This window comes from Balaenoptera ricei, chromosome 10 (assembly GCF_028023285.1).
Source record: "Balaenoptera ricei isolate mBalRic1 chromosome 10, mBalRic1.hap2, whole genome shotgun sequence".
In the NCBI taxonomy this organism is placed as follows: domain Eukaryota; kingdom Metazoa; phylum Chordata; class Mammalia; order Artiodactyla; family Balaenopteridae; genus Balaenoptera; species Balaenoptera ricei.
In genome coordinates, this window is record NC_082648.1 from 45,687,851 (window position 1) to 45,703,885 (window position 16,035).

The 16,035-nt window shown below is 50.0% G+C and overlaps 1 long non-coding RNA gene across 1 annotated transcript; it reads right to left on the reverse strand.

Moving 5' to 3' along the window:
- Window positions 1–7,673: 7,673 nt before the first annotated feature.
- LOC132373252 (uncharacterized) lies at window positions 7,674–11,600 on the reverse strand. The gene is made up of 2 exons (XR_009505385.1): window positions 9,960–11,600; window positions 7,674–9,149 (listed from the first exon to the last, which is right to left on the reverse strand). It is a non-coding gene; the product is annotated as an uncharacterized LOC132373252 (long non-coding RNA).
- Between the last annotated feature and the right edge of the window lie 4,435 nt (window positions 11,601–16,035).

Consider the following 16,035-nt stretch of genomic DNA (forward strand, 5'->3'; position numbering starts at 1 on the left):
CCCGTTCATATACAGGTCATGTACAAACACATGCAAACATTCAGAGACAGATGCAAATGTACAAGTAGACGCAAACTCAGGCATGTGGGAAAACACAGAGACACAAACCCAAACACTCTGACATATGTGAATATACAGGGATACAAAAACATGCAAGTCCTGGAAGAAAAATACAAAAACACAAATACAAAAACCCAGAGGCATGCAAATGCATGTTGGGTCATTTTTACTCATGAGCAGTTAACATGGTCAAGCCCCATTCTAGCTGGCTCCTTCCCTCTCATCCTATCAACTGGGCCAAATATTGGCCAAAGCTACAATCTGAGTCACATTCATGCACATATGTGCCTAAGAGAAGTCATCCCAAGGTCTTCCCACTGTTCCTGCCAGCACAAGTTTTCTATCTCTCAGTCCTCTCTCTCCCAGAAGACAAGACTAAGAGTCGAGTGGCATGGTATGTATGTGTGCATGTGTCCATATGAACACATGTTTCTTTGTCCTAATAAGTCAGCTTGGTGAGAAGGGGAAGGATGCTGGTCACGTACAGACTGCAAGTCACCTCAGGCTGACAAGGGAACATTGCTTTGCCTACACTGTGCCACAGCTGTAGGTTAGACTGATTTTTCACTGAATTGATTGACCCAAGTGGGTGTTTTGGCATCTTATAGACATGACCTGAGAGTGCTTTCTCTGGGCCTGAGTGAGGCTGTCAGTTGTCTGGGTTTGATTTTTTTGAGCGAACTTACCAATCAATTCAAAGAATAACAGCGATGGAACTGAGTAGATCAGGTGGTTGACTAGGCCTCACGTGGCCACAGAATGATTCTAAGTCAGAAACGATGGGCGGGATCTGACAGTTTAAAAACAAGATCCATCAGTTAAGCAGAGATAAACCAGTGGGGCTGTGTGGCACTGTGTTCACCAAAACTAGTCAACTGACTAAAATGTTCTCATTTCAACCAATTTTTGCAAGATGCACCAGCAGCACCTGAGAGTCAGGGAACCCAAATGTTGTTTGCATTGAAAGTTGGATCTACACTGGCATTTAGGAGAAGAAAGGGCTGTGTTCATGGCTGTACATTTGGAAGAATAAAGTTGTGATGCAAGGCTGTGTGTTTGATTTCATGAGTGCATCTATCTGGAGCTGTTGTCTATTTACAATTAACATCACTGGTAAAATAGTAAAAGTTGTGTAGCGTAACCGGGAATTTCCCTTAGTATGGAATCACAGAATGTTAGGTATTGAAGAGACTTTGGAGACGGACCACCAAACACTGGGAAAAGGAAGTTTCTAACCAGAATCTTTGGCCTGGAAGGAACCCTGTGAGATTAACTTGACCGTCTCAGGGGGATGAGAACTTACCTGGTGTGTTCAGAGAACACAGGTGTCTGACAACTTTCATGACTGGCAAATTCTTTCTTATGTATACTCGGCATTTCTCATGCTAAGCTCAAGCCTCTTCCCTTGCCTCCAGTCCTCAGAATTGGACAATAAGAGAGGTGGTTGTTTTTTTTTTTCCTTTGGAGCTTGAGGAAGACTTGACAACATATTAAGGAAAACTTTCTGTTCAAGACAGCCTCTTTCCTTATCTGAGGCTGGAGGTAGGATGTGAGAGGCAAAAAAAGGTGTGCTTACCCCTTTGCTCTTTGCCCTGAGACCTTCAACCCCTCTCCAGGTCTTGACCAGCTCTAGGGAGTGGATTAAGGTGAGCTGACATGTAATGTGGCACAGAAACAGGGTCTTCTCCTGCTTATTAGAGAGGTCCTGTAATTTCACAGAAATCACAGATGGGCTCCAGTGGGATTGTGGAGCATGGTGTGGGTATAAGGCATGTGCCAAAAAAGTGGCCATAACCAGGCAAGAGAGTCCACATTAACACGATGGTTGGTGCCTGTGTTCTCTGCCATGGAAAGCAAGCTCAGATCCTGGGTTTTGGAGGACGCAGTTCCAAAAGTATCTAGCTGAAATGCAAAGCGAGCCAGTTGCAGTGTGACATTGGCAAGAATACTGGTTTGGGGAGCAGAATACCTGGGTTCTGGTCTCTGTCTGAGCCTCAGTTTCCCTTCCTTCACAATGAAGTGGTTCGATTAGGTTATCACAAAGATCCTTCCAGCTCTGAGACTCTAAGCAAAAACTAGAGGATGCTGTGGGGCGGGGAAGGAATACTCTTTGTAGCAAATCAAATGATGGACTATGTGTCTCTGTGAACCAAACCAGGCACAGAAAACTCTCCATCTTCATTCCAGAGGTGGTGGGGGTTGGAGGAGTGGGGTGTTAGCTGTGGTATCTCCTCATTTGACGACTCAACCTTTCCTACAGGGCTCCTGCAGACACACCATGGGGAGCTGTCTCCCTTAAGGACTCTGCCCCTGAAGGGAGGGAGGCAAAGACAAGATGGGGCAGGACCATGGGGAGGGTGTCTGCAGGACGCCAGCAGCCAGGTAAAAAGGGAGAAATCCGCCCACTCTCTGCTTAGTCTCAAATATCAGAATAAAGGAATCCAATTTTATAGCTTTCAACTGAAGTTAATGGATAATGAGATGCAGGATCAGCCTTATGCAGTGGTGCAGTTTAAAGCCCCTGGGAAGGCTCTGTTTTCCCCCTCCCCAATTATCCTGCTGCTGAAATGCCTTAAGTTCCACCATTAGGGCACATGGTGTTAAGTGCAGTCCTCTGCACATCACATCCTTTAAAATACAAAAGCACCGCTGGGATACTTTATCAAACAAGGATAGAATCAGAAAAGTAGTGCTTAGGGGGGATGCTCAGGGAAATGAGGGGCTCTGAAGATTAATCTCTAGATACTTCTCAGTTTCACGTTGGCTAAGCCTTAGGGGAAAACTAGACTCTGCCTGGGGAAGTGGGAACTCAAGGATTCCCCTAGAAACCAGGTGCCTGAACTCTGGGTATATTTCCATTCTTGGGAAAGGGCTGACTCTAAGTGGGGAGGCTAGTCACCATGCTGAAGAAATCACAGAGGCTGACAGAAAAGCCGAATTCAGGCAGATGAAAATTCTGAGTGTACATGCACTTGGATCGGCCAGCGTAGAAGTGCCTCGTGGAGCTGCCTCTGTGTGTCCAGACGATGTAAAACTATTTCAGAAAAAAAATTTTTTTTTCCTTTCCATGGTTATCTTCTGTTTATTTAACCCAGGAGGCATGATTTGGAACTGTTAAGACCTAGCAGATGGGGAAACACACAGCCAGGGTTCAAACCTGGCTCAGCGACCTTGGGCAGGTGACTTAACCTTTCTGAGATCACATTTCCTCATCAAATTCAGTATAAAGCACCTGGCATATAGTAATCCTCTATAAATGGCAGCTATTATAGTTATGAGTATTGAGAGGGCTTCATGACGCTACCCATGAATTGGAACTGAGTCACGGAATGAATAATCACCATATTCTGAACAAATCAGAAGCCCAAACCCTGATAATTCATGCATAATCTTCTCACCTGAATGGAATCCAGTCTTTTTCCAACTTAATTTGACCCCTCAAAAACTGGTGATAAAAGAGGAAGAAAGAGTTCTGGACCCCTCAAAGCAGCCTGGAAACCTTAGGTTTGGGGCAAAAATGGTCTTCCCCACAGACAGGATGGGCGGCTGCCTTCATGATATGGTTTAAGAAAAATCATATACCACCCTCACACAAATCTATACCATGCCACTTGCCATGGATCTGAAGTTCCATCATTATAGCGATTTCTTTCCACCTGGGCAATGGTCCCTGCAGATCCCTACCAAAAAGCACACAATTTCCTGGGAGAATGTACATGTGAACACATTAGTTAAGGTTTCCTAATCTGGCAATCTGGCTTTTACCCAGTGGATACTGGGCTGGGACTCAGGACAAGTAAGTTTTTTGATAGGACTGGGGATATGGAAAGGCCAGAGGGATACAGTGGAAAGTGTGGGCAGCAGAAAGACATGAGTACTAGAAAAAGAAGAAAAGACACCAAATGGGCTATGGGACCTGCTGAGAATGTCAACTATGCCACCTACGGTTTAGAGAGGCTAAGAAGTAGATGCAATTCTAACTTTTCCAGTTCACCTTGATATTGACTTTACCTGGCTCTTGCACCCTCCAGCCCAGACTGGCTTCTTTCCAGGAGCAATTGTGTACTTGGGCAGAGAGGTGGAGGGCTGGCCTCAGCATCCTGGTGGTCTGAGCAGCAACACCCAGGACCTCAATGACTGGCCAAGCAGCTCTGTCTCTGACCAAGACTACCATGACAGCAGCTTCAGTTCCCCACCCTGGACTGGGGCTGAGGAATGAGTAACTAGGAGTGTACTCTGCAGATCACTGGGACTCCAGGGGGCCTTTTAGATGGTCCAAGCTTCTGGGTCTACCCAGAATCTGTCATCCAAAAACATGTGTCTGGTTTTCATTTTAATTATAATCTCTGAGAAGATAGGAATTTACATTTAAAAGTACAAAGAAATATTTTAAAAAGTATAACCACTGTCATGGTTATTTACTCAGGAAAAAATATGTGTATGAATATGTATGTACGGATAAATTTATATACATATGTATATACACACACAAACACACATATGTCTTCCTTCTTTCCTTCTTTCCCTCCTCCCTTCTCTCCTCCTTTTCTTTCCATTGCCAAAAGAGGCCAATAGATGTTTGGGGCCTGGCATCTCCGAGGTCTGGCCTGAACAGTCTGAAGGCCACTGATGTTGTTACATTTGTAGGACGGGCCACCCGTCTACACTTGATTCAGATGTTTTGGCATCATGGCATCAAGTACCCTCTCTAACCCAGTCTGCCTGGGAACCCTGTGCAGGCAGTTTCTGCCCCAAAAGAGCAATCAGAGAAGTTAAGAATTTGGTTCCTCCCACGTTATCCTAGATACTGCTGTGATGTCAGGGAAACAATATTAATACCTACAACTCTCTGGTAGTACCTCAGCTACTCCCCTCCCCGGCCTTTCCTCCTCCTAATTATGGGGAAACTTCCCTAACAGGGATGGAAAAATCTGGGAATGGGAGAGGAGAATTGGGACTGGGGAGACTGCTAAGCAGGTGTAAAACACCAGGAGGGGTTCTGTAAATGCTCCATCTCTGAGAGGGTGACTTTGTGGATGGGAGGAGGAGAAGGAACTGAAGGGTGGTAATTAGCTTATTATTGTCTCCCCTGGGTGTTGTGAGACTTCCTTAGGAGACACTTGTGAAAAAGCTGAGGGAAGACAATAAATACACATCTAATGATATGCTAAATAAATTATTATTGTTATTATTATGACTATTATTATAGCAATTGCAACTTGCTCCTCGCATCCAAGTTTCCACTAGAGATGGGAATTGGTCCCCTTATAGCCAGGCCTCCACTGCTGCCAGGATGCCCCCAGACTCCCCCACCCTCAGGAATTAGTGGAGTAATTGGGCAGTGGAGACCAGGCTTCAGTTAACAGCCACTTGCCCGGTTTCTGCAGGGGAGCAGATAAGGAGCTCAGCAGAAACGTGTAAGGCCTCTGCCTGGTACCTCTGCTCATGAAGGAAAGCAGGAAAAGCACTTTGCCAAGAAAGGCAGGGCTTATACCTGGGGAGGACTCAGTGAGGGCAAAAAGCAGACCACTGGGGATGGGTCACAGAAATAAAGGGTAAATAAATATATAAATTAGGGACACCCAACCCAGAGATCCCAGGCTTCCCAGCCCCATATAATCCCGGCAACTGTCTACACTGTGTATGTGCTTGGCTGGGGACAGAGCAGATTGTTTTTAACAGCCTCTCAAAGGGGTCTGGTACCCAGAAACAGCTAAGAGCCATTCCAGCCCAGGTAAAGGGACCCAGCCTCTCCAGGCTCAACAGCGTATGGCCAGCATCTCTTCATTTCCTGCCTTTTGGCCAAAGACAATTGTTATTTGAACCCTGCAGGTTCTGCGGGTTACAGCAAACCATCTCCACCTCCTGGCCCGAGCCCAGATACCTGCCCAGAGTCCAGCTACCTGCCCAGAGTCCAGCTTAGGCAAACATATGCAAATGCAGGCCCGTCAGTTCTCTGTCTGCATTTCCATAGGGAAAGCATCCACCAACTGGGTGGGCATTGGGTTTTTGGGGGGGGGGCAGGGGCGGTGGAGACCGGTTGTCTGCAGAGGAAACTGTCAAAGGCTGGGGGACTAGAAATGAGATTCCAGGTTTAACTTGGCCCCCTCTCCGGACCTCAGTCCCTCACCCAGACACCGGGCAGATGGCCTCTAAGGGTCTTTAGGAGAAAAAGGAACCAAATTTGGGAGGGTTCTCCCTGCTTCAAGCCTTTATGGGATCCTGCAGACCTGGATCCTCGCTAGATGGGGAAACTCTGAACTTGCCTATCTCACCCCATGCCAGTGACTGCCTGTCCCCAAACTCCCAGAAGGAACTATTCTGCAGGGACCAAAGCAAGGGGGAATTAGGACAGTTAAGAAATAACTATATGAAACAACCTGAGCAGGGGGTATGACTGGATCAGAAAATCTGTGAGCCCTTTTACAGTTAAAAAAATTTTTTTAAACATTAATTCTGATCAGTTTGGTAGCATCTCTGGAGCAGGGCTGAGGCATAGAGGTGTTTCCTCAGCCGGGCTAACTGCCTCCACTGATTTATGTTTGTTTCATTTGTATATTTCTTAATGGATCAAGTGGGGGTTCCTCTTTGGGCCCCTCAGGCCCACTGGCAGCTCCATCCCAGCCCAGGTCTCAACTCTGGTTTAGTTTTAATATATTTGGGGGTCTGGGGAACCAGGAGACTGAGGGTGGGGGGCAGAGCCTGCCTTGCCCCCTCCCCTATTTCCTGGCTCCAGGTGCCTCACTCCACCCCCTAAACCCCCATCTCAGGGCTCAAGCTACCCTCTTGCCCTGGCACTAACCACTGGCCCCACCAGAGGCCACTGCAGCCAGTGACCACGTGACCCCCCAGCCCGGCTCCAGCCCGGACACCCGGATGCCCTAGCCTGTGGTGGCCAGTGGTCAGGGAGGGTGAGACTCCCTCCGCCAAAAGCTTTGGAATTGATTGCCATTCAGTTTACTGCAACAAGTAGTCATATGTATTGGACGACCCCTCTGTGGCAGGCAGCAGAGAGAGTCCCTGCTCTAGAGCTCCATTCCAGTGGGCAGGGGTGGGAGGCTGGCTCTCGGCTTTTAACCCCAGCAAGGGGTCTCCACTCCCTTCCCAGCATACTAGAGATCTTGGAAGCCCTGCTGGCCACTAAAACTAAGCGGGGAAACGCCTTCACGCAAACCATTCAGCAAAGATGCCTGTGACTCCCCAGTTAAAAAAAAGGAAGTGGGCTTGAGGGTGTCTTTTTCCCAGGGGATGGTTGGTGCAGGAGAAGAACTGTGGAGCCTGGGCTCAGCGGCACCTGGAAGGGGGCTGGCAGGAGAGCCATGTGGATGTGAGTAGGAGAAGTGAGGGACAGAGGTTCATGTCTCTGTTCATTAAGGTCAAATTCTCCCCATAAAGGCCCAAGGCAGGGTTATTAGGGAGCTGGAGGGGCCCCTTGAAACCTCAATTTGGGAAGCAACAGAGAAGAAGTGGTCCAATGGAGCAGAATTAGGCCCCTGAAGCCCAGGCCTCAGAGAAGGGGGGATGAGGCAGACCTTCCCAAACTCCTATCAGAATAGGCCCAATACTGGAAAATTCATCCCTCAATCCACCAGGGTCCCCACGGGCACAGGAGACCCAGGCTAAAGCAAGCTTTATTAGGTCACATTATCTCGATTTTCTGGCCATAAAACCAGAGAGCAGAAGTGGCAAAAGTGCACCCCACTTCCTGCCCTGTCCCTCCTATATTTCTTCATCGCTAAAGCCTACTCTTTGAGACCCCAAAATTAGGGTTCAAGAGAAATGCACCAGGATTGCGAGAGGGGTTGGGCGGTAGCCGATCTTTGGTGCATTAAAAGCCAAACCGAAGGCCCTTTAAGGCCTTCTCCCTCCCTCCCTCGGTGGAGAGTATCTCTGGGTGGTAGGACAGTTCAATGCCTCCCCTTCCTTAAGACCCATGCCCGCCTGCGCCAGCCCCTCACAAAGCTGGTTCCGCTTTCAGTGGGTGCCCGCTGTTTACCTCTTTCCTCCCTAACTATCTGTGCCGAGCCCCAATCTCCTTCCTTTTGCCTCCTCTCCTGGAGGCTTCCTATGCTCTGTTTACCCTCTTGTAACTCCATCCTCCATAAGTAAAGAATTCTGGTAGCTGGTTTCCTTGTTGGCCATATACAGCCTCTCCGTTGGCCCTCTGGAAACATTTCCGTGAACAAGTCTCTCCCAGCCCCTGCATATAAATATGCCTGTACAGAGATAGACTGGCCTAAGCCCAAATACACACACATCATGAGATAATTACACCCTTATATACATACAGATATCTCTATAGAGTTATATTCGCAAATGTCTATAACTCTAGCGAGATAGCAGCATGTACATATAGGACTATAATTACTTATGTCTATTTTTATAACTATGCAGTTATAAATAGATATGCCTATATATAGTGATAATAATATAGAAATATCTCCGTAGCCATATATGGCTCTAAGTGAATGCTCTAACTACTCTATATCACAATCAATAAGTATATATCTCCTGATACATAATTCCAATGATATACATTTATCTATATAGCTGCTCAGAGATATTAATCTGTCAGGATATCAAATGTCCATAAAGCTGGATGGCTAGAAAAGAGTCGTATATTTTCCCATATATAAATCTGCTCTTACAACTACTGTATATGTACAAATACAATGGTAATAATTATATTTTCCTCAAGCATAAATCTGTAAATACAACCACAGCACATTTAGGTATGGTTAGAGATAGAGCAATATTTTCTAGACATCAGTCTGTCAACAGAGCCACCAGTGCCTCCAAACAGAGAGAGTTATAGTGGGAGTTATAAATAAACTCTCCAGACAGGAAGGGATCTGTAGAACTACATGTAAACAGGAATCTAAGCCGCCTTTCTTCTTCTTCTTCTTCTTTGTAAGATATTCCTGATGAGAGCACGGTGCAGAGGTGCCTGGGCACTGCTGTTTTCCCCCCAAAGAGAGCTGGAGGCCGCTGGACTTGGGGAAAGCAGGCAGGAGTTGGTGGGGGGCAGCCCAGATGCCCCTTCCGCGTCAGTCTCCCGGTGGCCGAGAGCTCGGGCAAGTGGAGAGGGCCTAGGGGGAGAAAAATGAAGCAGAGTCTGGCCTGAATCACTGTCCCCCGTCTTAGGCCCCAAATCCTCGCACCAGGGAAGCCCCCGACTGGGCGACGGGGCATCCGAGCCGAGAAAGCCAGGAGGGTCTCGGAGGCTGGGAGAAGAGGGCTTCAGGCCGGGCCAGGGAGGCCGAGACCCAGCGGGGTCGCCCACCACCGCCGGTGCCCAGCCCTCCCGGCGCCCCATCGCCCGGGGCAGCTGCCTCGCTGGGCGGCTGCCTGGAACCCCAACCTGGGCCCTCTCGGCGCGCCCCGCGCTCAGCGCTTCGACCGCTGTTCTTTCCTTTTATTGTTATTTTGCCCGATTGGGTATCACAGTGTCCTCCACCCCGCGTGGTTTTCAAATGAGAGGACGCCCAGGGGTCTCTTTCGAATTTTTGTGTGTCTACACTGGGCTTAAAGAAGTGTCTCAGTGGAAAGTGTGCTTCTCGGTCTCTTTTCTGACCAGATGGGTCACCAGCTGCTAAAAAAGAATCCAAACCTCTGACCAGGTTTGTTACTTAAAATTTTTTAAAGTTCTCACGCTCATTTGTTATGATCATTTTATTTTATTTCTCTTTTTAAAAGTTGGCTAATTTGCGTTTTTATATTTCCTGTTTGGTTTTTTTTTTTTTTTTTGGATACAATTATTTTTAAAGGGAGGGAATTTCGTTAGACCCGAAACTGTGGGGCAGCTTCCTCCCCCGCGAGAGTGTCGATCGCATCTCTACACGTATGACTCCATCCTCCCCCCCAACACATAAATTAATAAGATTATCAACAAATTGTACCTGGATAGAATGAGGCGGACGTGGAAGGAGCCGGGACCGTGATCTTCTCTTCCTTTACGGAAATCCGCTCCGCTCCAAGCCCGCGAAGGAAAATTCAACGCGCCTCAACCCCTCCCTTCTTTCTCTCACTCACTCTCTTTTTTTTTTTTTTTTTTTTGAAAAGACCCCAGGAAGGCAACTTTCCCTGGGCTACCGGAGCGCCGACCTCGCTCTCCCCTCTCTCCGGGCGAGGCCATAAATGTTTTTAGATCTCTGCCCGGCGGCTGGTCCTCCCGGGCACCTCGGCCGCTCTCCGGGCCTGGACCCCGGCTGTGGTCATCGCCTCATCCCTCTCTGCCGCTGCAGGGCCTGACCCTGCACGCTTTGCCTCCTCTTTAAAACAGGGCCTCCAAAGAGTCCTCAAAGCCACTAACCATCCCGGTATGGAGGTTCCTCCCCTGATCGCACAAAGCAAAAGCCGAGAAAGAGAAGCAGGACAGAGCGGCCTCCGGGCTCTCCTTCTCCTCCTCTGGCCGGAGGACCTCATCTGGGGAGGGGGTTCCCCAACCCAGCCCCCCAAGGGCATAGGAAGAAGCTAACTTCCTTCCTTCCTTTCTTGTCTGTCCTCGGTTGCTGTGATCATGACTCCCTCCCCTGTCCCCTCCTCAAAACATCTCCTCTCGCATTTTATTGCTATCCTGCTAGGGAGGGACTGTTAACTACTGTTTTTATTATTTATTGTTATTATGATTGTTGTTAGAGATCTGTTCACCGGGTTGGGGGGTAGGGGACGGCAGCCTGGCCCAGAGGGAGGCCTGCTTGTCACACGTGCTCTTACACACACACACCCCTAGCGTGGTGCACACACTCACAGGTACATGCCCACAAATTCCTGCTATATTCACAGGAGGCTGGCATCCTCCTACCTCAGCGCACAAACACCACACTGCCCACGCACACCAGCATTCAGGCGCAAACACCACCCCCAAACCGATTTCAAAACCCACACAACGCGCTGGTAAGGAAAGGAAAGTACGGAAGAACCCACTTGCAGAGATCCCTTCTCTCCCACAACCTGGAGGGGCGAGTCAGGCCTCTGTCTCTTCCCTCCCAGTCTCTCTCTTTCTCTCTCTTTTTTTTTCTCCTTGTTTACAGCGGCAGAGAGCTCAAGGCCCATAAATCTTGAGGGGCCTACAGAGGCAGAGCACATTTGTATGCATCGTTAGGACTCGCTAATACCTAAGCCCATTAACGAGCGTGTTTGCGCGTGGTTTCCGGTGTGTATTAACTTATAGTTAAATTCTGGAGGAAAGGGCATTGTGAATTAACATATACCAAATCCATCACGGGCTTTTGTCATATCAGATTAGTCAGCTATGGGTTTGGGGGAGCGGGTTGCCTGCGTCGGGGGGGAACCCACCCTCTAAACTTGCTGGTGCAACCTGAGGGTCTAGGGGAAGACAGGATGCTCCGATCCCAGCCCCAGTCGTTCAGATCCCCCAGGCCAGCGGCTGCCCACCTGCGGGACGGTGGATGGCCAAGGGACCCGGGTCCGGGAGGTCGGCGCCGGAGGCGGAGGGAGGCGGGCGAGGGGAGGCCCTGCCGGCGAGGCCTGTGGTTACGCTGGGACCGCTCAGCCCGCGGCTGCTGGGCTGTCTGGTTTCCGCTTTGTGAGAGAAATGAGAGGAGAGGCAAGTGGAGTCGCTGAACTTTAATTAAACCGAAGAGAAGACAGTGGGGGGAGGAAAAAAAAAAAACGATCAGAGAAGGAGGAGGAGGTGGAGGAGGCCGAGGAAAGGAAGCGAGTCCGGCTCGGGAGATCTCTGCGAGGGCCTGAAAGCTGGGCCTTGTGTGAAGTTCTTCCTTTTCCCCACCCCAGCTTCTCCGTCCTAGTCAAGGAAGGTCATTCCAGCCCTCTTTTAAAAAGAAAGGAAAGGCAAAAGGAAAAGAAAGAAGAGGTAAAAAAGAGAAAATCCTTTGTAATTACAGGGCATGTTTCAGCCAGGTGGTCCCGGTTCCAATGACTCAGATCCTATTGGAACCCCAAGTATCTCTATAATTGGCCTGTATAGACAGAGAGGAAGGATGCCAGTTCTAGAGGGAGGACGAGGAGTGGAGGAGGGTCCATCTCTTGGGGTCCTGTAGAAAATGCCAAAGACAAAACCAACTAAATTATTGTGTCCGTGTGGATCTAGTAGCCTATTTAAATAAAGCAAGCGGGGCGGGGGGTTGGGGGGCGGAGATACACGGCGGCCGGGACGGAGCGGGCTGGCGGGAGAGAAAACGCCCCCCTCTTCCTTTGCCAGAGCAGCTCAGGGGCCTCCCCGGCTGGGCTCGGGAGGCCGCGCGGGCCGGGCCGGGGCGGGCCCGGGCCGGAGGGGGGAAGGGTAGGCGGGGGCGGGCCCTCCTCGGGCGCTGTGAACTTTAGCTGGGCCGCCGCCTGTCAGCCGCAGAAAGCGTTAAAGGTGCAGCAGCCCGCGCCAGCCTCCGCAGCCGCCTTTGTACGTGTGATTTATGACTTCAATCTTGGTTCACCGAGAGTTCACACGGCTTTCGCTGCTGTTGAAGGTTAAAAGATGGTCTTCGCTTGACAAGTGGGACTATTGAAAATTCCTTCTTCTTCGCTTTTTTTTTTTTTTTTTTTAGAAGCGAAGAGAGGAGGTTCAGGAGAGAGAAAAAAATTTGGGGGGCGGGGGGACAGGGGTTGCAGGTGGGGAAAACGGTAAATCAGGAAAGTTTGCCCCTCTACGTTTAGGATTTTTTTGGAGCTAGGACTTGGGAGTATACGCTGGGGAGGCGCGTGGAGAATAGGAGGAGCTAGGGAAAGGATTTTTTTGGCACCTTTGGAGGCCAAAGGAGTGGCATTTTAAAAAACACAACTCGTGCTTCCACAGTTAATTATCTGGATAACTTGGATCACACCTAACTGATCCTCCTCTTGACACCAAAAGTAGGGCCAGGGCAGGAGAGAACTTGGGGCGAGGGGGGGTGTGTGTGTGTGTGGTGCCAACCGGTATGCTTGGCTGACCATCCGCCTTGCCTGTAGCAGCTTTTCAAGGGCACCATTATACCCACAGATTTGGAAAAGGCTTTTAGATCCCAATTTTCCAACTCCCTTCATCCTGTAGATGTAGCCTCACATGCATATTTGATGCATATGATGAAGCTGATGGGAAAAGTCTAGAATTGGAATTGGAAGACCTTTCTAATACCAGATCCCTGAGGCCCCCGATCCACTCGCTCCTTCTTCCTTCTAACACTTTGAACAAGGTGGGTCCACGGCAGAGATGGTGGTCAAGGATCTCCTAAGGGCCAGAAGATAAGGCCCCTTTATGGTCTAAGACATTGAGTGTTTGGAAGAACAAATCTCTCCTCCTTTTCAGATTCCCTGAGAGAGAGAGCCGGAGAGTCTCTGGAGCTGAGAGTTTCTGAGCAGCCTTTTGAGGTTCCTTTAAGATTTTTTAAAAAATCCCCTGAAGTGGGAATTGGGGGCAGTGGGTGCTGGGGAAGGGAGCAGCAGAGAGCTGGGTCTGGTGCTGGGTATGCCTCCCTACCCCTGTTTAGGGCCCACCACCATGAATGATGCCATGTAGATGTCTTCTCAGGAGGTCAGAATCAGCCTCTCTAACCCAGATCCTGGAACCAAGGGCATCCACACTAGAAGGGGTGCTCCCTGCTTCCCTTCCTGCACAGAGTTGGAGAAGCCTTCCGTCACCATTTGAGGGCTCCTAGGCAATCCCCAGAAGAAGGGAAGGAAGAGGGAGGAGAGCCAGATGACCACACCCCCTGGGACACCCAGCACCAGCCCCTCCCACACCCTATATATAAACAGTAGAACAGGCAGCAGGGAACAGAGAGACCCCGGAAATCCAGAATCCAGGTTCTAAGGTCACTTTGGCATGGATGGCCTCTGGTATCAAGGCTGTGTGGCACTGTGTTCAGAGGCTTGGGGAGGGGAATAGCTGTTGGGAGGAATCAGCCAAAGAAGCTAATGAATCTCTTCCAGATTTGGGTTGGGAAGCAGAAGAATGAACTTAAGGGCCTCTAGAGGTAATGGCTGCACTGAAGTCCCCTTCCCACCCCCTCCGACTATGTTCCTCCCTGGGAAATACTTTTAGCGGGCTTATGCTTATCTGCAAGTCTGGAATAATTATGAATTATTAATTCATAATTGACTGTTGCTTGTGACCATTGCCCTCCAGTGGGCTCACTGATTTCCTTCTCCTCTGTGAAACACAGGGCAGCCTCTGTTAGCCCCTGCCCTCAGAACAAGCAAACTGAGGCCAGCCCCTTGAACTCGGCCCCTATGTGGAATGCTTGCCTCATTCCCAGTCAAGTCACGTTGCACCTCATAGAGTATTTGCACTCAATAAACCACCTCCCATGAACTTCAGATTTCAAAGTGCTTTGTAGGCTTGGCTCCTAGAAAGACAGAGTGGGGACTGGACGTGAGACCCCAACAAGGGAAGCAGCTTGGCCAAGCTTTGTGTGGAGACAGAGATTAAGGCCTGGTGGCAGGACTCCCAGGCTCAATGCTCAAGTGATCTGGGATCAGGGATGAGCATTCTGCCTCCCCTGCCCTGAGGGGGTGCTGGCCTCCCTCAGCCCTCTGGGGACCCCTGAAGACACACCAGGCTCCTTTTCCTGACCTCCTTTTCCCCCACCCCGCTCCCCTGTAGGAGGCACACACCCTGGGGTGATTAGGGGTTGAGAAGTGGAATCCGCCAGTTGTTTCACATCTGTAATGGCCTAGCGAAGGAGAGAACTGTATCCCATGAGATAATCTGCCTTTAAATCCCTGCCTGCAGCTCACCTCCCTCTGCACTGAGACAGTTCTCTTCACCCCCTCTTCCCTCCTTACCTGCCCTCTGAAAATGCCGGTGGGGAGGTCGAGGCAGCTCCCACAGCTGCACCTCCTGAGGGACAGAAGTAGTAAATGAGGAGGGGGGTTCAGACCTCCTACGTCCCATGACTTTTCCCTCTATTCCTCAAACCCAGCTCAACCCCTTCATATCAGGGCCCTCCCTCCTTCCTCCCCCGACTCGACTCTCTCATGGAAAAGGAACCCTTCCTCCCTCCCTGAGGTGAGGGCTGCTCTAAGAACACCACCACCTTCCATAGGACATCTGGGGACCCAACCCCCAGGGGAAGCCAGTGGCCCAGCCAGCCCATCACTGCTTCCTGCCCCAGTGGAGTGGTCCACGGAGTCATCTCAACCACCATCCCAAAGCTCACTCGCTCTTCCTCCAGGCCACCCCAGTGTCCCTGGGTCTCTCCCAAGCCAGTGTCCCTAGGAAGCCCATCCATAGAGTCCTCTGGAGCTGGCGAATATATTTTAATTTACTGTTTGATGGCAAGTAAGTAGACCTTGGGAAAAAAGGGAAGGAGCAACCGTGCCCGGCTTCCTCCCCACCCTCCCCTCCTCTGGACATTGGCTTTCTCCACGAAACAGTGCACTGTTGTTCTTGGACAACCATTCCCCGCCATCTCCTTTCGAAGGGTTTGAGTTTCACCCTCCGTTCACCCCCATTAATCACCCCAGCAGCTAAACATCACCCAGCCCCCTCTGGCCCTTTCTCTTCTTCTTGCCCTTAGTATTCATGGCGGGCATTCCTTACTGCTGCATGCCTCACAAAGACCCCCTCCTCCGACACAAGGTCCCTCCCCCTCTCCAGCCACTCAGTCCGGGTGGGCACTACTCACCGGTCCTGCGGTTCTCACTGCCAGCTCCCGCTCCTGGACCCCATTCCCTCACCACACCCTCCTTCAGGTACCTCATCCCATCCCCACGTACCCTGTCCAGTCTCTCCCACCCATCACCACTCTTTCCTTCATGCCCCATCCACGTGTAGCCCCTTTCTACACTTTTCCCTTCCCCTCCCCCAAGATATTCCCTAGGCTCTTCAGATACTAGCTTTCAAGCACTTCCCTTCCAGCCTTGAGAAACTGAGAGGCAGCGAGCATAGCACAGTGGCTAAAAGTATGGGTTTTGGATTCAAATCCCAGATCTGTCACTTGCTGGTTGTTTGACCTTAGGCAAACGACTTAACCTCTCCTAGACATCCATAAAATGGACACACCCACTGACCTTATGGAG